The 27,263-nt window shown below is 37.5% G+C and overlaps 1 non-coding gene across 1 annotated transcript; it reads left to right on the forward strand.

The window, feature by feature from the left end:
• The first annotated feature begins 22,374 nt into the window (after window positions 1-22,374).
• LOC132651796 (U6 spliceosomal RNA) lies at window positions 22,375-22,483 on the forward strand. The gene has a single exon (XR_009589361.1). It is a non-coding gene; the product is annotated as a U6 spliceosomal RNA (small nuclear RNA).
• The last annotated feature ends 4,780 nt before the right edge of the window (window positions 22,484-27,263 follow it).

The raw sequence follows: 27,263 nt of genomic DNA on the forward strand, positions 1-27,263 counted from the left end.
TACTTTTAAAATATTTTATAGTATTTATCTGTGATGTTCCAGGACTAAACTCAGAGGTATTGATTCAAATTGTCTCAAGTCTAAAAATACTCAAATCTAGAGAAAAACATACACAAACAGAGAGATACATAAGGAGCATAGAAATCTGACATTGTCACCTTGGAGTAAGCAGAATACACAAATGCCTGGACTTGGCCAGCTCCTATAAGACACAAGTTCCACAGATTTGAGGAATGGATCCCTCGTGGGTCTGCTCCACACAGATAGATTCAGAAGGAGCAGAGCCCTCATAGACCTCTCCAAAGCTTCCAGATGTAGAGTGGTCTCCAGCAGCCCTCTTAGCACAGTCCCAGTGCCCCTCTCTCCTGTTCCCCAAAGGAGTAGAAGATTAGGTGCCTCTCTCCAGGAATTGGAGCATCCTCCACATTCCCTCGACCAGATTGGAAACTCTCCAACTTTCCAAGACCTCGAAACAAACCAAAACCAGAAACCAAAACAGAAGCCAGCAGACAAAAACAAATAAACAAACAAACAAAAAACAAATACAAAGACAAGAAACAACTGCAGTACCTGCTTATTTACACATTTAAATATTTTTTTAAACCTGTTTTCATAATATTAAAACAAAGCATCCTCTTTAGGAGTGAAATCATAAAGCACATTTTTTTTAGAGTGTACAGCATATAAGTTTATTGAAACAAATTCTAAACATTTGTTCAAGGCTATTTTTTTTAACGTTCTACATGCTTCTATAAATGACCTCTCTCTCCCCAAGTCAGAGATCAAGCAAACTCTGAATCCCATTTTAATGAACATTTTTTAGAGTTGTAAAATGGCCAACAAATATTTACAGTAATTTGATTTTTAAATGACTTCCAGAATAATAAGACCAGTTTGGGAAGACGGTTGGGTGGTTGAAAATGAGATCCGCTTTTGCTAAGGATTGGCGTTTGGTCTCCGGCACCACCTGTTGTTCTTTTCTGGGTTGAGCTGAATTAGCCTGTTGCAAAGCCCACACTAGCGTGTCTGGGTGGCTGCTTTGCCTTTTAATAATCAAGGTCTTCAAAATCCAAGCACGGAGCTGTGGGCATTTCGCTGCCTCTGGGGGCAGAAGGGGAGCAGATATCTTACTCCTGTGGCCCTTTCCTTATTGCCGCTGGCTGCAAACATCATAAAGCACATTTTTAATTTTAAAAGTAAAAAAAAAGACTTTAAAATTTACCAGTGCAAATACTCCAATTTATTATTATTATTTTATTATTTATCACTATTATTATTATTATTTTGTAATTTTAATTTCTCTAATTCCCTTAATAACTGAACTTGTTCTCTTTATAATTGGACTTTCTCTCGGGAACAGTAATATCCTCTTGCAGTCGTCCAGTATCTCCTGAACATGGGGCAGGGAAAGCCATAGAGACAGAGGGTGCAGGAAGCTAGTCTGAAGTATGAGACTTGGAAGTTTTTCCCCTGACTCCATTTCATACCCACCTTCTAGCCCCTAAATTATTTTCTGCTCTCAAATTACACAAATCTAACAGAGCTAAACAGAGAATTCTCGACAGAGGAATATCGAATGGCAGAAAAACACTTAAAGAAATGCTCATCCTCATTAGCCATCAGGGAAATGCAAATCAAAACGACCCTGAGATATCACCTTACACCCATCAGAATGGCCAAGATGAAAAACTCAAGCGATAACACATGCTGGAGAGGTTGTGGAGAAAGGGGAACCCTCCTCCACTGCTGGTGGGAATGTAAACTGGTACAACCACTCTGGAAAGCTATCTGGCGCTTTCTAAGACAAATAGGAATAGTGCTTCCTCCAGACCCAGCTATACCACTGCTAGGTATATACCCAAAGTTTGTTCAAGTACACAAAAGGGACACTTGCTCAACCATGTTTATAGCAGCTCTATTTGTAATAGCCAGAACCTGGAAACAACCCAGATGTCCATCAACGGTGGAATGGGTACAGAAATTGTGGTATTTTTATACAATGGAATAGTACTCAGCAATCAAAAAGGAGGAAATCATGAAATTTGCAGGCAAATGGTGGGATCTAGAAAAGATCATTCTGAGTGAAATATCCCAGAAGGAGAAAGACAAACATGGGATATACTCACTTATATAGACGTATAAGATATGATAAACATAATGAAATCTATACACCTAAAAAAGATAATCAATTGAGTGGACATGGGGTAAGATGATCAATCCTCGTTTAGAAAGACAGATGGGATGTGCATTGAACATATGACAGGAGTCTACTGAGCGCATCTAAAAGACTAACTAGCAGTGTTTTCAAAGAATCATGACCAAACCTTTGGCAGAGTACAGGGAATCATAAGAAAGAAGGGGAGTTAGTCTGTTGGGGAAAGGATAGGAGCTCCACAAGGACCAAATATATCTGGGCACAGGGTCTTTTCTGAGACTGACATTCAACCAAGGACCATGTATGGATATAACATAGAACCTCCACTCAGATGTAGCCTGTGGTAGCTCAGTAACCAATTGGTTTCCCAAAGTGAGGGGAACAGGGACTATTTCTAACAGGAACTCAATGACTGGCTCTTTGGTCTCCCCACCCCCAAAGGGAGGAGCAGTCCTGTTAGGACACAGAGGAGGGCTTTGCAGCCAGTCCTGAAGATACCTGATAAAACAGGATCAGATGAATGGGGAGGAGGTCCCCCCTATCAATGGACTTGGAAAGGGGCACGGTGGACATGAGGGAGGGAGGGAGGGCCTGGGAGGTAATAAGGGATTTGGACAAGGCTGGGATACAGAGTTAATAAAATGTAACCGATAAAAAAAAAATAATAAAAAAAAAATGTAACTGATAAGAAAAAAAAAATTACACAAATCTGTTTGAGCTCCTTTATGAACATTTGAAATAACCTTAGAAGTCCTTTTTTTTTTTTTTGTCTGTTTGTCTGTTCCAATTTCCCCAAGTAACTCTTTAACTTGTGAGATTCCTTTTCCCAAGTTTCCAGATTGATGGTACCTTCACCTGAGAACCAGGGACTTACTTCATTTACAAACTAAAAAGGATAAGTGTGTTTCTCCCAGTTCCTCACTTTTTGACTTTATATTCCTCATTAATATCTCCCTGCTATTTCTCTGCCCCATGATTTCACTGCCTGCCTATCTTGTCTTTGTTCCTGAGATGGGCAGTCATCACGAAGCACTTTTTTTCTTAGGCATCTGGAGCTCCAAAAACCAGCCTTTCTCGTCTTGCCCTTCATTTTCAACGTCCCTTTTCTGGGCACCAACTGACCTATCCTTCGGGCTTGTCAAAAAGTGTTGTTGTATGTGAGAGTAATATTTACTGACAACTATCTTTAGTAAAGCTTGCTGTTAATTCTAAGCAACTGTATAACCATACAGAGTCTGGGTTTATTTAGTTACCCTAGAAGACAATGCTGTGCAATAGTTACTCCTTCCTAAAACTGGTTACCTTGAGCAATAGTAAATGCATGTTTTAAGTAAACTTTATATAAATCCCTTTTTAAAATGTATAATATAAACATAAGTATCTTGTACCTGTTGTGAGATTTAGTCCTACATTTTTATATATGTTGGAGTTATTTGTCCTATCCCCTTATTTACCTAGAATGAGCAGTTATGCCTTTATAGCTGAACTTTATATAAACTTTCTTAGCATTAGCATATAAACTCTCTTACTCTTAGTGTTAAGTATATCCTAGGCATCTTGTACCTGGATTTTTACATTGGTTTTGGCTACTCTTTGGCTTGGCCTTTTTTTGATATGGGGTGGACAGTTTTATTTTTAAACATATGAATACAATTTTTGAGTTTTTCAGACTAAACTAGGTTAGCATGTACTTTGCCATCTTTAAGACTCTTGTGTCTTTTTTACATAGGCATAACTAACATTTTTTACCCATGAAAATATCTCATGTTTAAAAGAATAAGACAGTTTCCAGAGAAGTGTGACATCTCTCTTTGTATAAACCTAAAAATGATATTAATCCTACCTTTAGATTAGGAAGTACATAACATCTATTATTAAGAAAAAAGACTTTACAAAGTAATCTTAGAAAATTTTGTCATTTTGTCATCTAAGATAGTATCTCGCAAATGGCTAAACAGCAGGATTTGATCACAATTTTTCGTATGTATTTATTTATTAACATTTAGACACTTTGTATCCCTTTTGTTGCCCCTCCCTCTTCTCCTTCAACTCCCACCCACCCTCCTCCTTCTATGTCTATGCCCTTCCTCTAGTTTTATTATAGGGGAGGTCCTCCTTCCCTTTCTATCTGATCCTAGCTTATCAGGTCTAATCAAGGCTTGGTGTATCGTATTTCTCTGCAACCTGATTCTCAGGGAAATCACCTTGTGTCCATAATTCTCTCTATTTTTGACACTCTTCATGCCTCCTCTCCTGCAGGCTTCTCAGAGATCTGAGAAGAGAGAGAATTTCATACAAAATACCATTTAGAGCTCAGTGTTTAAGGTCTGTCTCTGAATAATATCAGACTCTGTGTCAATATATGCAATCCCATTTAATGCAGAAAGAAGCATTTCTGTGGATCCATGAACATTACACTGATCTATGCGGTAAGTGCAGAGAGCAGCATATTTTAATAACAAGAGCCTGGGTTTCTTGAATATGTTCTTAGGGTACTGTTAACAACTCAATTAATTGCCACCCAATCCACCTTGTGGAAGACTGGTTTGGTCACAATAGATGGCCTTTTGGAACTTTACCTGCCAGTATTAGGAGACCTTCTAATAAGTGACCTCATAACATATTTGTCTTTCTGCTTTTTATTTACTTCACCCATGATGATTTTTCCTGGTTCCATCCATTTTTCTGAAAATATCATGATGTTACTTTCTCAGCTGAAGAAATATCAATTATGCAAACATTCCACATTTTTCTTAAAGGATATTGTCAGTCCTGGTCTTTAGAACTTTTAAGTTGTTGGGAATTTATTATTATATAGAATGGCAAACTATCAGGATAACTATGTTCTTTTAGACTATAAGTACCTGCATCTTCTATTACTTCCTGGAGATTTGAAACACAATAATCCGTAGCAGTTCCTCAATTTATATTTTGAATGCCCAGTGAGGAAATATCAGGAACCTTTAGGAGGTATGGACATCTTAGATTGTATAATTCTTATTGGATTTATATTATAGGAGGGTGTGATTTAAGTTTGATATGCCAATGAATGCAACCATACAGAATGGCATCTCTGTCTCTCAGTCACTATCAATTTATATTTTTTTTCAGTTGGTCTACGTCTTTCTATTTCTAAATCTGTCTCTGTAGCTATTTCTCTCTTTGTCTCTATCTTTATCCCTCTCTCTACCTGCTGTGTATGGTTTAGTATGAAATGTTCTCAGTTGTGCTGAATAACTACAAGGTCCACTTAGCCCTTTTAATAACTGGCTCCTGAAACTCTTACTGGCTTTTACCTGTTTCATGACATCGACATCATTCTCCCTCTTAAGAAATCAGCACATGAGAGAATCTTGAGTTTTCCATGGAGATGAGTAAAGAAAGTTTCCTCAGTGTCCAGAATCTCTGATCATGTGCACATGTGACTTTTTCTTGTGAAACCCACCAAGCCTTTATCTTATCCCTTTATCACATCACACACATTTATTCCTGTTTACCTTTGTGACAATGTCAGGTATGAAATGAAAATTTAATGTTTAATTGGACAGCTTCCTAAATAGGGAAGCTTCAACATGATGTGGGATTAAAGAGCTGTACACCATGACAATATGGTCTCCTACTGTTTTCGTGGATCTGAAAATTTCTAGGTTGTGACTTTGAACTGAGCAGTTACTCCCATACTCACTAAATGAACCTTTATATTCTTATTGATATAAGAGGTGGCAGAGTCTAGGTATCCTTGTGGTACTGAACCTTTAAGAGCAGGGAAAAGAGAAAGAAACCAGACAATTCCTTGGCCTGGTTTGCTGAAACAGAAAAAGATCAGTGTATGGAAAAGGAGAACAGAGGGGAAATAAAGTATTTGACAGCTGGAGTGGTTCAACACTAGTGTTGCCAACCTTCTATAAACAGGATTGCTGATTGACCTGGATGGATTGGCAGCTATGTCCTACAGAGTGGTCAGTGAGCAATACTCGTAGTTCTGGGGTTTACAGTTAATACCCGGCCTTCAGGACACAGAAATGGGTCTGTGTTACATGCCTAGGACACAAGAGCAGCTGTGTTTCAAGTTGTGTCCTACCAGATAAGCCTTTTATACTCAGTGTTAGTGTCAGAACCGATTGTTCAGAGGTGACACCTGAGCTCACAGGGTCTGAAGTAGCTGGGTAACCACTAGTTTATGGCTAAGATTCTCTGCTACATAATGAGTTCCTTGAAAAGATAGCTTTCAAAGTAAAACTCTGCTGTCATTTAGCAGAATCTTTTCTCCATGTTAAAAGTCATTGTAAAAGTTGTTAACATATTATTTTTTATCGATTACGTGGTAATTTTGTATACTATACATTACACTCCCTTGCTATGGCTCCCAGGTTCAAATTTTTTCCCATGTATCACATGAAAATATTTTTTCTTTAAAATACATCAATTGAAGTATGTGTTGTTCATATACTCATTGTAACATGATCAGAGTCTCAATGCCAAGTCCCTTAAAGAAAACTGAGTTCATCCTTGCAGTGATGTGTCAACACCCCCAAAAAGAAGCCATGAGTCCTGAAGAGCTCTATTCTTCATCACATTGATCACAGTTTTTCTTATGTATTTATTCATTAAAAAGTGTTCACTTTGTATCCCCTCTGCTGTCCCCTCCCTCTTCTCCTTCTGGTCCCACATACCCTTCTTCTACCCCTATGTAATTTCTAAAATTCCCCTGATAGTTGAGGTCTTCTTCCCCCTTCTAACTTCCCGTAGCTTCTCAGGAGGTCTCATCAATGCTAGCTGCATCATCTTTCTCTGTAGCCTGATTCGCAGGGTATTGTTCTTCTTGTGTCCTCAATTACCTCTACTTATGACACTTTGCTGCCTCCTCTCCTGCAAGATTCCCAGAGCTCTGAGGGGAGAAAGAATTTCATAGGGAAATCCCATTTAGAGCTGGGTGTTTTAAGGGTTCTCTCTGCATAATATTGGACAGTGGATCTCTGCAAGGAATCCGATATGAGGCAGAAGGAACCATCTAAGTGGATACAGGAACATGGCATTGATCTGTCAGTTGAGGGTATTAACTCAACTGATTAACTCATTAACAACTGATTAACAACAGCCTGTGTTGCTTCAAAATTTCGGTAGTATGCTCTGTCCCAAAAAATCAATTCATTTCCAACCAATTCACCTAGTGGAAGACTGGTTTGGTCACGATAGATGGCCTATTGGAACTTTATCCCCCACTATTAGGAGACCTTCTAATAAGTGAATACATGCCATGTTTTTCTTTCTGCAGTTTAGTTACTTCAGCCAGGATATTTCCTGGTTCCTATCATTTGTCTGAAAGTATCATGATGCCATTTTCTTAACTGAATAATACTCATTATAGAAATGTTTCACATTTTCCCCAAAGATTGTAAGCCCTGTTCTGTAGAAATATGAAGTTGCTGGTACTTTAATCATTGTATTAAGTGACAAACTACAGGGTAACTATGTTCTTTTAGCCTAGAAGTCCCTCCATCTTCTTCTGCTTCTGGTGATTTGAATTCCAATGTCTACTTGAAGCTCATCTATTTACTGTTTAGTCCCGAGTGAGGAAATGTCTGGGAAAGGATAGGAGTTATGGTCTTGTTAGATAATATAATTCCTTTTGGAGTTATAATATAGGAGGCTGTGCTTTGAGGTTGATATGCCAATGAAAGTGGCCAGAGAGAATGCAGTCTCTGTCTCTTGGTCTCTGTCACGTTATATCTTTTTGTTTTCTGTTAATCTTGGTCTATTTATGAATATGTCTTTATAGCTTTCTCTTTCCCTCTCTGTCTCACTCTTTCTGCCTGATGCTGGGGATCAGTATGAAAAGCTCTCAGGTCTGCTGAAGTACTACAAGATGACTGCTTGCTGACATGATATCCTAGATGGTCTCTGTAAATAATATAAGTAAGTTAATCAGGGGCCATTTTCACAGTAAGTAATTCACTGACTGAGCACTTATCTTTGCATTTAACAATTAATAATGGAATCTGTGATAATGTGAAGCAAACATTTCTAGGACACATGACTCTATTAATGACCACTTGAAAGAAATATTTTCCTGAACTAAGAGTCCTGGACACAGGAACTGTCATCTGGGGGTTGTGTGCTTTCAGCTGCCCAGTTTGAGGCATGTAGGGCTGCCAAGCATTTCTCTCAGGCAGGCTGTCTACTTGGCCCTTTAAATAACTGGCTCCTGAAACTCTTACTGGCTCTTACCTGTTTCATGATATGATTTACTCTCTTAGCCAATCAACACCTGAGGAAATCTTGAGTTTTCCATGTAGATGATTAAACAAACTTTCCTCAGTGCATTGTATCTCTGATCATGGGCACATGTGACTTTTTCTTGTGTATCCCAACAAGCCTTTATCTCATCCCTTTATCCAGTTCCTACACATTTATTCCAGTTTATCTTTGTGACAATGTCAGGTAGAATATGAAACTTTAATGTAGGGAACTTTCTATGTAGGGAAGCTTCAAAGTGATGTGGGATTAAGGAGAATGTACAGAAAGAAAAACTGGTCTCATACTGTGGTCTTTGATCTGAAATTTTCTAAGTTGTGACATTGAACTCAGCAGTTACTGGCGTACTCAGTAAATGTACCTTCAGCTTCTTATTGATAAAATAGGCTTGCAGGGACTAGAGTTCCCTGGGGTATTGTTTCTTTAAGAGCAGGGAATGAGAAGGAAACAATGAAATTCCTGGGACTCATTTGGACAAAACAGAGAAAGATCTGGAAATGTGAAAGGAGAACTGAGGGTCAATGAGCTATTTGACAGCTAATGATATTCCACACATAGTGTTGCCAAACCTCTATGAACAGTAACTTCACTGACCTGATGGATTGGTACCATGTCCTACTCAGTGGTTAGTGAGCAATCCTCCTGTTCCTGAGATTTACTGTCCACAGTCCTCCTCCCCCTTCTATCTGCCCTAGCTCATCAGATCTTATGAAACTCATCACATCTTCCTCTGTGGGCTGATTCTCCAGGATTGTTCACTTTGGGTTCTCAATTCCTTCTACTTAAGACACTCTCATTCCCTCGTCACCTAGAGGAATCCCAGAGCCCTGAGGGGAGGGAGAATTTCATAGGGAAATCCCATTTAGAGCTGGGTGTTTTAAGGTCTCTCTCTACATAATATCAGACTGTGGGTTTCTGTATGCAATCCAATTTAATGCAGAAGGAAGCAACTCTATGGATACAAGAACATGGCACTGATATATCAGTTGAGGGCAGAGAGGAACATATTTTAATAACAACAGCCTTGATTGCTTGAAAATTTCCATAGGAAGCCCTAGCCCCACAACTCAAATAACTGCCATCAGATCTCCCTAGTGGAAGAGTGGTTTGTTCACAATAGATAGCCTATTGAAACTTAATCCCCCACCATTAGGAGAACTCCTAATAAGTGAATCCATACCCTATTTGTCTTTCTGCATTTTAGTTACTTCACCCAGGATGATTACTCTTGGTTCCATCCATTTGCCTGAAATTATCATGATGTCATTTTCTTAGCTGAATAATACTCCTCTATGAAAATATTCCACGTTTTCACCAAAGGAGATTGCCAGTCCTGTTCTTTAACAGTTATATTGAATGACAATGTTTCAGGATAACAATGTTCTTTTAGCCTAGATATCTCTCTTCTACTTGCTGGTGACTTGAACTTCAATGTCCCCTTGAAGCCTATCTTTTTAAATGTGGAGTCCCCAGTGAGGAAATGTCTGGTTAGGCTAAAAGGTGGCCTTGTTAGATAGTATAATTACTTTTGTTTCAATAATTTCTTTCTCAGCCATTTGCTCTTTTTATACAAGAGGGCTACTGATATTTTTTGAGAAAATTTGTATCTAGCCACTTTGCTGAAGATGTTTATCAGCTGAAGGAATTCCATGGTAGAAGTTTTGGGGTCACTCTGGTATAATATCATATCATCTACAGATGAATACTTTGAATTCTTCCTTTCCATGTTGTTTCCCTTTGATCTCCTTTTTGTATTATTGCTCTAGCAAGGACTTCCAGAACTATGCTGAAGAGATATGGAGAGATTGGGCAGCCTTGCCTTGTTCCTGACTCAGTGGGATTCCTTAAAGCTTCTCTCAGTTTAGTATGATGTTGGCTATAGGCTTGCTGTATATTGCCTTTACTATATTTAGATATGTGCCTTGTATCCCTGATCTCTCCAATACTTTAAACATGAGTAATGGTTGGATTTCATCATATGATTTTTCAGAATCTAAGGAAATTATCATGTTTTTTTTTCATTTTTTTAATATGGTGGATCACATTGATGGATTTCCAGATATTGAACCACCCCTGCATACCTAGTAAACAGCCTTCTTGGTCATAGTGGATGGTATCTTTGAAGTGTTCTTATTTGGTAAAAAACATAAAGTACCTTGTTATGATTGTAACCAGGCAAGTCAAAGATTTGTATGAAAAAAAAAATCAAGTCTCTGAAGAAAGAATTAGAAGAAGATATCAAAAGAAGGAAAGATTTCTCATGCTCATGGTTTGACAGGATTAACATTGTAAAAATGGCCATCTTACAAAAAACAATCTATACATTCAATGCAATTCCCATAAAATTACAAGCACATGTCTTTACAGACATTGAAAGAAACTTTATGTGGAAAAAACAAAGCCAGATTGTTATAAAAAACCCTCTACATTAAAAGGATCTTCTAGATGTATCTCCATCCCTGATATCAAGTTGTATTATAGAGCAACAGTAATAAAAACTGCATAGTCCTGGCATAGAAATAGAATGGTATATCAATGGAACTGAGTAGAAGACCCAGATATAAACCCACACAATTATGAACACCTGAGTTTAGACAAAGATGCCAAACCATACAATGGAAAAAAGATAGCATCTTCAACAAATGGTGCTGATCTAACTGGATGTCTAGATATAGAAAAATGCAAATAGATCCATACTTATCACCCTGCACAAAATTAAAGTCCAAGTGCATCAAAGACCTCAACAAAAATCCAGACATGTTAAATCAGTTAGAAGAAAAAGTGGGGAAGAACCTTGAACTCATTGGGACAGGAGACAACTTCCTGAACAAAACACCAACAGCACAGGCTCTAAGAGCAACAATTGGAAAATGGGACCTCATGAAGCTTAAAAGCTTCTCTAAAGCAAATGACATTGTCATCAAAAGAAAATGAATGCGTACAGATTGGAAAAGAATCTTCACCAAGCCTCTCTGTGAGAGAGGGCTAATACTAAGTATATATAAAGAAATAAAGAAGCTGAAAAACAACAAATCAAGTAATCCAATTAAAAAATGGGGAACAGAGCTTAACAAAGAATTCTTGATAGAGGCATATTGAGTGAGAGAAACACTGAATGAAATGTTCAACATCATTAACTATCAGGAAAATGCAAATCAAAACAACCCTGAAATTTCACCTTACACCCGTCAGAATGGCCAATATCAAAAACTCATGTGACAACACATGCTGGAGAGTTTGTGGAGAAGGAGAACCCTACTACATTTCTTGTAGGAACGTAAACTTGTACAACCATTCTGGAAATCAATCTGGCTCTTTATCAGACAATGAGGTATAACACTTTCTCAAGATCCAGTTATACCACTCCTAGGCATATATGAAGAAGAGGCTCAAGTATACAATAAGGACTTTTGCTCAACCATGTTTGTAGCAATTTTATTTATAATAGACAGAACCTGAAAACAATCGAGATGCCTCCCAACTGAAAAATGGATACAGAAATTGTGGTATATCTATGCATTTACTCAGCAATCAATTCACACATATTACTCAGCAATAAAAAGCAAGGAATTCATAAAATTTGCAGGTAGATGCTATTAACACATCACAATGGTATTATGATCTCAAAATGATATTATGACCTCAAAATTCAAAATGCTATTATGATATCACTATGGTATTATGGTGTGAGAATGATATTAGGTCATCATAATACTATGATGACATCTTAAAAGTACTATTACATCAAAAATTTTTGACATCAAAATTCATCATGACATCCCAATGCTATTAAGACATGATGGTTGTATGACATCACAATGGAATTATAACATGTTAATGAAATTTTGATATCACAATGGTATTATGATATCACAATTCTATGATGACTTCACAATACTATTATGACATTACAATGGTGTTATGTCATCACAATGGTACTATGACATACAAAGTTATTATAAAATTACAGTGCTATCATGGTTTCACAATGCTATCATGACATCAGAGTTTTATCAGGATATCACAGTGCTATTAGGAACTGGCAATTGTATGACATCTCAATACTATTATGACAGCAAAATGCTATTATGTCAGCCCAGTGGTGTTATGAATTCACAATGCTATCATGACATTACAATGCTATTATGATGTGATATCACAATGCTATGATGATATCACAATGCTTTGATGATATCACAATGACATCATATGGTAATATGACATCACAATGCTATGTTGACATCAGTGTGGTATTATGACATCACAATTGTATGATGACATTACAATGCTATGATGACATCACAATCATATTATGACTTAAATAAGGTAGTATGATATCATAATGATATTATGACCTCTAAAATAGCATTATGACATAATTATTTTATTCTGACAACTCAATGTTATTATGACATCATGATAACAACTGACAATACTATTATGATATCATAATGGTGTTATGAGTTCAAAATGCTATGATGCAAACACAATGATATTATGATTATAAATGCTATTATAATATCTCAATGCTATTAGTACAGGACAATGATATGAAATCACATTGCTATTATGAATTTACAAATGAATTATGATATTTCAATGTTATGATATCCCAAGTTATTATGATTTCACAATGCTGTTTTGATAACATAATGCTATTATAACATCAGAATACTATCATGACTTCAAATGCTATTATGCTATCATATTGGTGTTATGACATCACAATTCTATTATGACATTACAATGATATTATGACATTACAATTGCATTTTGACATGGAAATTCATCATGATATCCCAATACTATTAGGACATAAACATGGTTTCATGACATTACAATGCTATTATGATATCACAATGTTATTTTGACTTACAACCGGATGACTTCACAATGGTAATAGGACATCACAATACTATTATAACATCACAATACTAAGATAACATCACATTGGGTTTATGACCTCAATATGCTGTTGTAATGTCACAAAGCTATGTTGACATTATAATGCACTTATGTCATCACAATGCTATAATGACATCAAAATGCTATTATGTTACCATAATGGTGTCATGACTTCACAATACAATGATGACATTACAATGCTATGAAGGATGACTATGCTATTATGACATTACAATATTATGATGACACCAAAATGGTATTATGACATCACAATCATGCAAAGACCTAAATAGGCTAGTACAACTTTACAATGGCATTATGATATCACAATGATATTATGATATCACAAAATGTTATGATAAATTCAGAAAGGTATTATCACATCACAATGGTATTATAACATCAAAAATCTGTCATGACTTCAAAAAGGTATTATAACGTCAGAATGGTATTACAATGACATTAAATGGTATGAAATATCAATGCTATTTGGACATTACAATGCTATTATAACCTCAAAATGGTATTATGACATCACATGCTATAACAACATCACATTTGTGTTTTGAATTCACAATGCGATTATGACTTCACAATGCTCTGATGACATCAATAAGTCATTATGATATCACAATGGTATTATGACAACAAAATTCATTATTACATTGCAATGTTATTATGACAGCACAATGCTTTGAGGATTGATTGTGGTATGACAACACAATGGAGTGTTGATATCACAATGAAATTATAACATTACAATGCTATGATGATATCACAATGCTATGATAACATCATGATATGATTTTACATTGTCAATATGACATCACAGTGCTATTATGACTTCACAATGGTACTTACACATGATTGTGTTATGATGTCACAATGAAATTTTGAAATAATAAAGCTATTATGACTTCACAACATTAAGACTTCACAATGATATTAGGACATCTGTTGCTATGATAAAACCACAATGCTTTTATGACATCATAATGTCATAAACATTATGATTTGCAAATTCATTGTGACATCCCAATGCTATTATGATACCACAATGGTTATGTGCGAATTGCCTGAGAGGGAGAATGATGTCTTGAAAGAGATTGAAGCCAGTAAAATTTTCAGGAGCCAGTTATTAAAAGGCACAAGTGGACAGCGTGTTTGAGAGCAGCCCTACATTCCTCAATCTGGGAAGCTGGAAGCACACAACACAGAGATGACTGTTCCTTTGTCCAAGACTCTTAGTTCAGTTAATCTGTCACATATTTCTTTCAAGTGGTCATTAGTAAATCCAATGTTCTTGACATGTGACTTTCATATTATCACAAATTCCAATATTATTTATTATATGCACAGGTATATCCTCAGTCAGTGAATTACTTACTGGGAAAATGCTCTCTGACTAAGGCAAATTTTTCAACAAAAAGCATTTAATTGGGACCTTGCTAATATTTTTACAGAGACTATCCAGAATTTCACATCAGGAAGCAGAAAATTGTTGTAGTCCTTTAGTAGATCTAAGAACTTTTCATACTAAACTACAAGCAGCAGGCAGAGAGAGAAAGACTGAGTGATACAGAGAAAGAAAGAGATAGAAAGATTCAGAAATAGAGAGAGCAAACCTATAGAAACAAATATATAATGTGACAGAGACAGAGAACCATTCTGTCTGGTCATATTCATTGGCATATCAACCTCAAAACACACCCTTCTACAATATAACTCCAATACCTATTATATTATCTAACAGGGCCATACCTCCTCACACTTCCCAGAGATTTTCTCAATGAGGGCTCAACATGTAAATTGATGAGCTGTAAGGAGAAATTGCAATTCAAATCAACAGGCAGTGGGAGAAGATGGAGGGACATCTAGGCTAAAAGAGTATAGTTATCCTGATAGTTTGTCATTTCATACAATGATTAAAGACCCAGCAAATTCCAAGTTCTAAAGAACAGGACTGACAATCTCCTTTGGGAAAAAATGTGGAATATTTATGTAATGGACTATTATTCAGCTAAGAAAATGACATAATTATATTTTCAGGCAAATATATTGAACCAGGAAAAATCATCCTGGGTAAAGTAACTAAAATGCAGAAAGACAAATATGGTATGTATTTACTTATTAGGAGGTCTTCTAATTAGTTGGGAATATAGTTCTAATAGGCCATCAAATTGACCAAACCAGTCTTCTACTGGGGGATTCCATGGCAGTGAATTATGCTGTTGGGCCAAAGCAACATATGAAAATTTTCAAGCAACCCAAGCTGTTGTTATTAAAATATGCTGCTTTCTACCTTGAACTGATTGATCATTGCCATGTTATTGGATCCACAAAGATATTTCCTTTTGCAACAAATTTGTTTTCATACAGAGACCCACAGTCTGACATTATGCAGAGAGAGAACTTACAACACTAAGCTCTAAATGGGATTTTCCTATGAAATTCTCTCTCCCCTCAGTTCTGATAAGCCTGCAGGAGAGGAAATCCTGGAGTCAGAAGGGTGAGGAGGACCTTGCCTATCAGGGAACTAAAAAAGGACATAGGGATAGAAGGAGAGGGTGAGTGGCATGGAAGGGGAAGACAGAGGGGGTATCAGAGGGGATATAAAGTGAACCAATCGTATTGAATAAATACATAAGAAAAAGTGTGATCAAAGTGATAAAGTATAAAGCTCATTTGGGAGTTATGGCTTCTTCTTGGGATGATGCCAGTGTGCAGCAATGATGAACTCAGTTTCCTTTAAGGTATTTGGCCCTAAGACTATGATCATATTCCAATGAGTATATGAACAACAATTACTTCAATTGATGTATTTAAAAAACTTGTGTGACACATAGTTAGGAATTTGAACTTGGAAGCAATGGAAAAGGAGTGTAATATATGTAATATTAAATTCCCACATGATCAATGAAAATAATATGTTGAAAACTTTTACAATGACTTTTAACATGGAGAACGGATTCCACTAAAGGAGGCCAAGCTTTGACTTTGTAAGGCATTCTTTCCAGGAACTCATTATGTAGTAGAGAATCCTTGCCATGAACTAGTGGTTACCCAGCTATGTCAGACCCCATGAGCTCAGGTGGCCCCTCCGAACAAGCACTACTTTCATTAACACTACCTTTAGAGGTTATTCTGGAGGACCACAGCATGTACAAGCTGCTTTTGTACCCTAAGCATATAACACCAATCCATTCTCTATCCTGATTGCCCAATTTTAACTATAAACCCCAGGACTAGGAAATGTGTTTACTAATCACTGATGAGGATACAGCTGCCCATCCAGCCAGGTCAGCAAAAGGCAGCCATGCTCATAGAGGGTTGCCAACATTAGTGTGGAATATCACCAGCTGTCTTTTAATATCTTGCTCTGCAAGATATTAAAGACGGCAATCTTTAATAGACAGCAATCTTTCTCTGTTTCAGCCAAACCAGTCCAAAAAATTATCTGGTTTCCTTCTCTTTTATCTGTTCTTAAAGAATCAATACCTCAGGGAACCCTAAATCCCACCAGCCTATTATATATTGTTTGAATTTTAATCATTGTATTGAATAACAAACTATGTAATTTTAGCCTAGAAGTCCCTCTAATGAAAGTGACCAGACAGAATGCTGTCTCTGTCTCTTAGTCTCTGTCACTTTATATCTTTGTTTCTTTTGGTCTCAGTCTCTCTATTTCTATATCTGTCTAGCTCATTCTATCTTTCTCTCTCATTGTCTCCCTCTCTCTGCCTGCTGCTTGTGGTTCAGTATGAAAATCTCTTAGTTTTGCAGAAGGACTACAATAAGATGTATGATTTCTGATGCAATATCCTTGATGGTCTCTTTGAACATATAAGGCAAGATCCAATTATACTCTTTTTGTTCAAAAAATTGCCTTGCTCAGGGAGCATTTTCAGAGTAAGTAATTCATTGATGGAGAACATATCTTTGCATTTAATAAAGAGTAATGGAATCTGTGACTCTGTTAATGATCACTTGAAACAAATATATGACACATGGATAGTGGAACTGACATCAGTGGTGTGTAGACTTTCAGATGCTAAGATTGAGGCATGCAGGACTGCTCAGCCTTTCTTTCAAATTTCTTGTCCACTTGGCCCTTTTAATAAATGGCTCCTGAAACTCTAACTGGCTTTCACCTGGTTCTTGACATCATTCTCCCTCTTAATGAATGAGCACCTAAGAGAATCCTGAGGTTTCCATGGAGAGGAGTAAACAAACTTTACTGAGTGTGCAGTTTCTCTGATCCTGTGCACAGTGAGTTATTCTTTTGAAACCCAGCAAACCTTTATCTCATCTCTTTATCTATATCACACAATTTTACTAGTGTTTACATATTTTAATAACAACAGTCTGGTTTGCTTGACAGTTTCCTTTGGTGACCCCAGCCCAACAACTCAGTTAACTGATATCAAATGCCCCTAGTGGAAGACTGGTTTCATCAAAATAGATGTTCTTTTGGTACATAATCCCCCACTACTAGGAGACCTCCTAATAATTGAATACATATCATATTTATCTTACTGTATTTCAGTTATTTCACCCAGGATGGTTTTTCCTGGTTCCGTCCTTTTGCCTGAAAATATCTTGTTTTCATTTTGTTAGCTGAATCATACTCCCCTATGAAAATATTCTACATTTTCCCCAAAGGAGATTTTTCAGTCCTGTTCTTTAGTCATTGGAAGTTGCTGGGAATTTAAATATTATATTGAATGAAAAACTTTCAGGATAACTATGTTCTTTCAGCCTAGAATTCCCTCCATCTTCTTCTATTTGATGGTGACTTGAATTGCAATGTCCCCTCAAATCCCATTTATTTACATGTGGAGTCCCCAGTGAGGAAATGTCTGGTTATGATTAGGAGGCATGGCCTCCTAATTCCTTTGGTTTCCCTAACTTTTTTTCAGCCCTTTTATCTTTTGTATACAGGAGGGCTACTGATTTCTCTCAGTTTAGTTTGATGTTGGCGGCTTGTTGTACATTGCCTTTACTATATTTAGATATGTGCCTTGTATCTCTTATCATTCCAATACTTTAAAAAAATAAATGGATGTTGGATTTCTGCAAATTCTTTTTCAGCATATAAGGAGATTGTATTCTGTCAAAAACGTAATGTGACTTGGTATGACTGTAACCAAGCAAGTCAAAAACTTGTAAGAAAAAAAAAAATAAGTCTCTCAAGAAAGAATTAGAAGAAGATATCAGAAGATGGAAAGATCTACCATGCTCATGGCTTGGCAGAATTTACATTGTAAAAAATGGCCATCTTACCAAAAGATTTATAAAAAATTCACAACTTCATATGTCAAAACAAGAATCCCAGAATTGCTGAAACAACCCTCTACAATAAAAGATCTTTTGGAGGTATCTCTATCCCTGATCTCAAGCTATATTTAAGAACAACAGTAATAAAACTGCATGGTACTGGCATAGAAACAGAATTGTGGATCAATGGAACTGAATAGAAGACCCAGTTATAAACCCACACAGTTATGGACAACTGATCTTTGACCAAGATGCCAAAACCATACAATGGAAAAAATATAGCATCTTCAACAAATGATGCCGGTAAAACTGGATGTCTACATGTAGAAAAATGCAATCTGGTTGCTATCTCAGACAACTAAGACTAGTGATTCTTCAATATTCAGCCATTCTCCTCCAGGTATGTATGCAAAAGAGTCTCAAATACACAATAAGGACATTTGTAAAACCATGTTTGTAGCAGCTGTATTTGTAAAAGCCAGAAACTAGAAACCATCCAGATCCCTTCCCACAATTAAAAAATGTTACAGAAATTGTAGTCCATCTAAAATTGGAATATTACTCAGCTTTTTATTCAAAGAGTTGCCTTGATCAGGGAGCATTTTCACAGTAAGTAATTCACTGACTGAGAACATATCAGTGCATTCAACAAACAATAATGGAATCTGTGATAATGGAAAAGTCACACGACTTTATTATTGAGCACTTGAAAGAAATATATGACACTTTTGCAGAACTAAGAGTCTTGGACACAGGAACTGTCATCTGAGGGTTGTGTGTTTTCAACTACCCAGTATAAGGCATATAGGGTTACTGAGTCTTTCTCTCAAGCAGGCTCTTTATTTGGCACTTTAAATATCTGGCTCTTGAAACTCCTACTGGTTTTCACCTGTTTCTGAAATCATTCTCTCTCTCAGCCAATCAGACAATCTTGACGTTTCCATGGAGAAGAGTTAATACACTATCCTCAGTGTCCAGTATCTCTGATCCTGTACATATGTGAATCCTTTTCTGAAACCCTATAAGCCTTTATCTCATCCCTTTATTCAGACCCACACCTTCACTCCTGTTTACCTCTGTGAAAATGTGAGGTAAGAAATCAAACTTTAATGTTTATTTAATTGGACAGCTTCCTTAGTAGAGAAGCTTCAAAGTGATGTGTGATTAAGGGGGATGTACCCAAAGACTAGGTGATCTACTACTGTGGTCTTGGATCTGAAATTTCCTAGGTTGTGACTTTGAACTGATCATTTACTTGTATAATCACCAAATGTACCTTCATATTCTTATTGATGTAGATGCTGGCAGGGCCTAGCATTCTGTGTGGTATTGAGTTGTTAAGAGCAGGGAAAAGAGACAGAAACCAGACAATTCCTGGGACTGGTTTGGATGAAACAGAGAATGATCTGTGTATGTAAAAGGAGATGTGAGGGGCAATAAACTATTTGACAGCTGGTGCTGTTCTACACAGTGTTGCCATCTTCTTTGAGCAGGCTTGCCTTGGATGACCTGGCTGGATCAACATTTGTGTCCTAGTCAGTGGTCAGGGAGAAACCCTTCTGCTCCTGGGGTTTACAATTAAAACTGGGCATTCATAATAGAGAAATATGTCCATGTTGTATACCTAGGACACAAGAATAGCTGTGTTTCCTGCCCTTGTCCTTTAGACAAAAATCTCAAAATATAGTGTCAGTGCCAGGACTGTTTATTCAGTGGTGCCCCCTGAATCATGGGTCTTGGTCACTAGTTCATGGCTAGGATACTTTACTACATAATGAGTTCCTGGAAAGCATGCCTTACAAAGTCATACTCTGCCTTCTTTTAGCAAAATCTTTTCTCCTTGTTAAAAGTCATCATAAAAGTTGTCCAAATATTATTTTTTATTGCTTATGTGAGAAATTCACATAATATAAATTACAATCCTTTTCCATTGATCTCAGGTTCAAATTCCTACCATGTGTTACCCTATTTTTTTTTTCTTTAAAATACATCAATTTCAGTATGTGTTCTTAATATACTAATTGGATCATGATCAGAGTGTCAATGCCATGTCCCTTTAAGAAAACTGAGTTTGTCGTTGTAGTACCTTGGTACCACTTTGGTACCACATCCAAGAAAAAGCCATCAGTCCTAAAGATCTCTATACTAAATCGCCTTGATCACATTTTGTCTTATGTATTTTTATTATAATTTGTTCACCTTGTATGCCCTCTGCTGTCCCTTCTCTCTTCTACTTCTAGTCCCATTCACCCTCCCTCTTTTACCCCTAGGCCCTTTCCCTACTTCCCTGATAGGTGAGGTCCTCCTCACCCTTCTATCTGAACCTACCTCATCAGGTCTCATTAAGGCTGGATGCATCATCTTCCTCTTTGGCCTGATTTTCAGGGCATTGTTCTCATTGTGTCCTCAAATCCATGTACTTATGACTCTTCCTGCCTCCTCTCCTGCAGGCTTCTCAGAGCTCTGCTGTAAGGAAGAATTTCATAGGGAAAACCCATTTAGACCTGGGTGTTTTAAGTTATTTCTCTGCACAATTATCAGAAGGTGGGTCTCTGTATGCATTTTACTTACTTCACCCCAAATGAGTTTTTCTGGTTCCATCCATTTGCCTGGAAATACCATGATGCCATTTTCTTAGCTGAATAATACTTCGTTATGTGAATATTCAACATTTTTTTTTCCAAAGGAGATTATAAGGAGCCTGCCAAAGAGAGCCTCTTAAAGGCTGTGCCCTGAAGACTATCAAAGCAAATGCTGACACTTATGGGCAACTGTTGGGCAGAGTTCATGGAATCTAATTAAAGAAGTGGGAAATAGCAAGATCTGGAGATGACAGGAGCTCCACAAGAAGAGCAACAAAACCAAAAAAAAGTCTGAGCACAGTGGTCTTTTCTGAGATTCGTACTCCAAACAAGTACCATGCATGGAGATAACCTAGAACCTCTGCACAGATGTAGCCCATGGCAGTTCAGTGTCCAAGTTGGTTCCAGAGTAAGGCGAACAGGGACTACCTCTAACATAGAAATGATTAGCCTTCTCTTTGACCACCTCACCGTGATGGGGGAGCAGCCTTATCAGGCCACACAGAAAGAGAATGCAGCCATTTCTGAAGAGATCAGAAGAGACTTGAGATCAGAAGAAGGGAGAGAAAGACCTCCCCTATCAGTGAGCTTAGGGAGGGGCATGTATGGAGAATGGGGAGGGAAGGTGGAATAAGAAAGGGTGGAGGCTTCAAGGGGGTAAAAGTGAATAAAGTGTAATTAATAAAAATTAAAATAGAATATTAAAAATTATAATTCTTTTTGGATTTATATTAAAGGATGGTGTACTTTGAGGTTGATATGACAAAGAAAGTTACCAGAGATATTGGAGTCTCTGTCTCTAGGTATCTGTCACTTTACATCTTTGTTTCTATTGGTCTCCATCTCTCTATTTCTGAATCTGTCTCTCTATCTCTCTCTCTCTGTCACTTTCAGTCTCCCTCTCTCTTCCTGCTGCTTGTGGTTCAATATGAAATCTCTCAGTTTTGGAAAAAAACTAAAACAAGATGACTGCTTGCTGAGGTGACATCATGGATGGTCTCTGTAAAACTATAAGTAATGACCCAATTAAATTCTTTTTGTTCAAAGATTTGCCTAGGTCAGGAAGTATTTTTGCAGCAAATAATTCACCCACTGAGGACATATCTGTGCATTTAATAAATAATAATGGCATTTGTGATAATGTGAAACTCAAGTCATGGACACGTAATTTTATTAATGACCATTTCAAAGAAATATGTATTGCTCTCTTCAGGAGCACATATACTAAAATTGGAACAATAGAGAGAATATTAGCAAGGCCCATATGCAAGGATGAGATTCAAATTCATGTGTGGAGAGAAAGAACTTAGGGAAGAAAATAGGAACTACAGAGCTAAGCATAAGCAACAGGCTACAAGAGATGGAAGAAAGAATCTCAGGTGTTGATGATACAATAAAAGAAATTGATGTAACATTCAAGGAAAATGTTAAATCTAAAAAAATTCCTGAAAAAGACCATACAATAAATTTAAGACAACATAAAAAACAAAACCTAAAAATAATAGGAATAAAGGAAAAAGATTCCCTCCTCCAAAGCCCAGAAAATATTTTCAACAAAAGCAATGAAAAAAATTTCCCCAACTTAAAGAAGAGGCCAGTAAGAATACAAGAGGTATACAGAACACCTAATAAATTAGTCCAGAAAAGAAAATCTTCTCACCACATAATAATAAAAACAGTAAATAAAAATACTAAAAGAAAAAAAAATACTAAAATATGCAAGGTAAAAAGGCCAAATAACATGTAATGGCAAACCCATTAGAATCATACCTGACTTCTCAACAGAAACTATGAGAGCTAGAAGGGCATGGACAGATATCATGCAGGCCCGAAGAGAACACAGATGTCAGCACAGGTTACTATACCCAGCAATCCTCTCAGTCCTCATAGACAGAGAAAAAACATTTTCAATAACAAAATCAAATTTCAACAATACTTACACACAAATTCAGTGCTACAGAAGACACTAGAAGGAAAAATACAACCCAAGAAAACCAGCTACTTTCAAGAAAACACAGGACATAATTAACCTCATTATAGAAAAACAAAAATCAACCAATACACAAACTTACTACCACAACCAATATTAAAATCAAAGGATCTAACAAACACTGGTCATTAGTGTCTCTCAACATCAATGGAATCAATTTCCTTAGATAATGAAATAGCATTTGACAAAATCTAACATCCATTCACATTTAAAGTTTTGAGAGATCAGGGATACAAGGCACATATCTAAACATATTAAAGGCAATATACAGCATGCCTACAACCAAAATCAAAATAAATGGAAAGAAACTTAAAGCAATCTCACTGAAATCAGGGACAAGGCAAGGCTGCCCATTTTCTCCATAGCTCTTCAACACAGTTTATGGAAGTCCATGCTAGAGCAATAAGAAGATTGAAGGACATCAAGGGAATCTAAATCAGAAGGAAGAAGTCAAAGTATCACTATTTTCAGATGATAAGATAGTATACCTGATGTTATTAATTAAAAAGATATGAAGCAGGGGGACAACCAATATTCTCTGTGAGAGGTTTATTAGGGTGGTATGGTAGAAGTGGGTAGCAGGGCATGGTGGGGAAAGAAAGACATAAAGGGGGATGGAGTGCCCCAAAGAAAGAGAAAAAACATAAGATAGAGTGAGAGAGAGAAGAGAGTAAGAGAGAGAAAATAAGAGAGGGGGTAAGCGTAGGAGAGAGACCATGTGCTGGATTGGCCCTTTTAAGGGGGCACAGCAACCACATCTTCCAGGTGTGGTCAACTGGCTGGCTGGCTGTCTGGCAACACATGATGACATCATAGGTTGCTGGGCAACCCAGAAACAGGTTGTTTTCCAAAATACTAACATTCCTCTCTTTTTTCTATAATTAAAAATGGAGAGCTCAGGCTGCTTTTTATAAAGTAAGTTAAAGTATATGAATTTAGGCTCACTGGAAGCAGCTCTCCGTTGTCATGCAAGAGGTTGAGAGAGAGAAGAATTATAGCAACAAAATGGTCAGATTGCAAACTCAAGAGTAAGAGAAGCCTCTGCCCTGGAAAATTTAGGTAGAGGATTGCCATTAGAGAGAGTTGCCATCCCTGCAAGGCAGCAGGTAAGGACAGGGGAATGGTGGGAGAAGCTAGAGCCACCTGTCCCGGTCCTGAAACACTCCATTTCAACCTTTTGTTAAGAACAAGTGAATAACAGGTATAGATTCTCTTCTGGCTACTTCCTGCTGACACTGAAGGTGCTGTAGGGATGTCAAAAGGCTGAAATGTTGGCCAAGTCCAGGAAGAATAGGCTGCTTTGATGCTTTCCAGGGTCTGCAAGAACATCCATGGCTGGGAGGGAAGGTGCAGGTCCAGCGTGTTTGAAGTCTGTGAGGTCAGAGCTGACCACCTGCAGCTTGTTGGAAGTCTGTGAGGCCAGAGTTGAACACCTGTAGCTGCTTTGGTGCTGTTGTGGCTATAAGAAACATCTGTGTAAGGCAGGACACTGAAACATATATATAGGCAAAAGATAAATGTTGAGTAGGGAAAAAAATCCTGTAGGTATACATTGAAAGGTTTGGATCAATGAGGCTTGTACATGGGAACCTCTGTCTACCTGGAGGTACATTTATTTACCCAATCACTGGCAATATTTAAAGAAGGCTTTGTTTTGTTTTCGATCTGTCATTGAGGTGAGGTTTAATTACAGAAGCATGTAAACTTAGGCCCTGGTGCCAGCTGGCACTAGGTGTAGAAACTTAAAATTCTCCAGAGGAGATCCTATCTGGAGGGTGGGCATCTGGGCATCTCCCATTGGGGGCAGAAAAGTCAAGACCTTCCAGTGTCATTCCAAGGGAAAGTGTGACTCTGAGCAAGAGGGGTGCTACCTGTCCAATAGCTCATCAGCTCTTCGCCAGGGACCAGGATGCAGTGTCCAGTGGCACGGGCGAAGCAGGACAGTTTGCCTAGCATTAGGTCTTCCCATGAGTGAATGAGAGAGGGCCCATGAATGGTCGAGAGGGGGCCCATGAGTGGGCCAGAGGGCAAGCAAGTGGGGAGAAGGAAGCATGTGCAAGAGGAGACATACCACCCAAGGCAGTGGGTGGCCCTAAAATGTAGGTCAGCATAGAGGGTCAAACCTAGATAATTGAGGCTATGGCTGAGGGGAGGTCCCTCTGTCTCAAAAGTAGGAAGTTGCATGAGCTCTACAGTCAAGCTTCCCCTACCAAGAGAGGTGTTTATGCTGAGAAAATGGAATGAACTCACCAATCTAGTCTGTGGTTGCATGCAGTAAACAGCAGTCTGTTAGCCAGGAAAGGAAGTTTTGAGAAAAAGTTACAGCTTTAGACATGTTAGTATCACAATTGTACTGTGCATTGAGAAAAAGGCAGTAGACACATATGTTTTAACAGCATAAGTACTTTTTAACGAGAACTCTGAAAAGGCAAAAGCCTTTTATGAAGTAAAAGGGAAACTCACTTATACTTTTAGTATAAGTATATACACATTATGGAGGCTTACACTCTTGAGCTTAGGACCATAATAGTGGAATAGTGGTATTGTGGAATGTTTTTGTATCAGAGTAAGATTAATAAATTAGAGCCTTATTGATAAAGGTTGAAACTCTGGACAGTCAATACAACAGCAGCATAACAACAGGAGGAAATATTAAGCCTTTTTACCTATTTAAGATACCTTAAATCACCTTAGACCTTGTAACCTTTATCATTTGCAGTTACCAACCTTAAAACATTTTTTAGACCTCAAACATTTAGAAGTTGCATTACCAACCTTAAGACACATTTTTAGACTCTCAAACATGTATAACTTGTATTTATTAACCTTAAGACATCACTCAAATATGTTCTTTGAAAGGGACCTTTGTATTTAGTTATTTACCATGAGACATAGTTGAAACTGCTATGAACATTTATTGTCCTTTAGCTAAAGGTTTCATTTAGGCCTGTTTCTTGAGTCTGGACTGTGTCAGGACTGAAAGGAGCAGCTCTAGGACTTAGACTTAAGGACTGGTTCTCCTGTATATAAAGAGAACATTTATTGTCCTTTAGCTAAAGGTTTCATTTAGGCCTGTTTCTTGAGTCTGGGCTATGTCAGGCCTGAAAGGAGCAGCTCTAGGACTTAGACTTAAGGACTGGTTCTCCTGTATATTAATAGAACTGGGAAGGCACCTGAAGACTCTGTGTAGGCCTGAAAATAGCAGCTCTAGTACTTAGGCTTAAGTCCTGGTCTCCTGCATATAAAGAGAATCGTGAAGGCACCTGAAGTCTTCCAAAACATAAGTTGGCAATATGTCTGTGGAACCTCATTCTGAGGTCAAAAACAGGCCTGTAGGAGAGCTGTGGAGGTTGCTAAGTCAAGGAGCCACCTGTCCTCTGCCAGGCCAATGAGCTAGAGGGCTGGAAGTATCTGTGCTCTTGTGTTGGTTGAAACTTCATGGCTGGGCACAGAGGACAAGCCTGCTTGGGAGCATTTTGGCTTCCATAGGCCAGTTTGCCAACAGCCATCTTTGGTGTGTCAGTAGCAGGATCAGCATCCATTTGGCTGCATTTGAACACATCATCTGGCAGAATGGACTTTTTGGCTATCTATACATCTTGCATTTTTGCGGGAACACTAGCAGCTTCTGAACACAGCTATGTCTAGGTTTAGAGCCCTTCAGGATGGCTCAATTTTTATCAACTCCTATATGGTGACTCAATGACCATCTCAGCTGTTTTTTAAAAATTGCAGTGAGACCATGTTTGCATCTGCACGATTATAAATATGTATTTATGAGATGACTATTAGCTTAAATTTGTTAACCTGTAAATATCAATCAGGACTTTAGGTTTTGTCCTTGCTAAGTTAGAACCTTAAAAGTCATGAATACAATTTATTAGATTGAAAGCATAAGAGTTTTTGTATGATGTAATATATAAAAGTTTATACCTTATAATTGTTTAAGGCTACACTACAGATTAATAACATCATTTTAAGAGAACAAGACCAAGCTTATATTAACCTTTTGATAGTAGAGATGTAGTAAATTGACCCAGTTTTAACATAAATATATATTTTTAAAAATTAATAGATCTCAATTTAGAACACTGGTAAA

This window comes from Meriones unguiculatus (assembly GCF_030254825.1).
Source record: "Meriones unguiculatus strain TT.TT164.6M chromosome Y unlocalized genomic scaffold, Bangor_MerUng_6.1 ChrY_unordered_Scaffold_25, whole genome shotgun sequence".
In the NCBI taxonomy this organism is placed as follows: Eukaryota; Metazoa; Chordata; class Mammalia; order Rodentia; family Muridae; genus Meriones; species Meriones unguiculatus.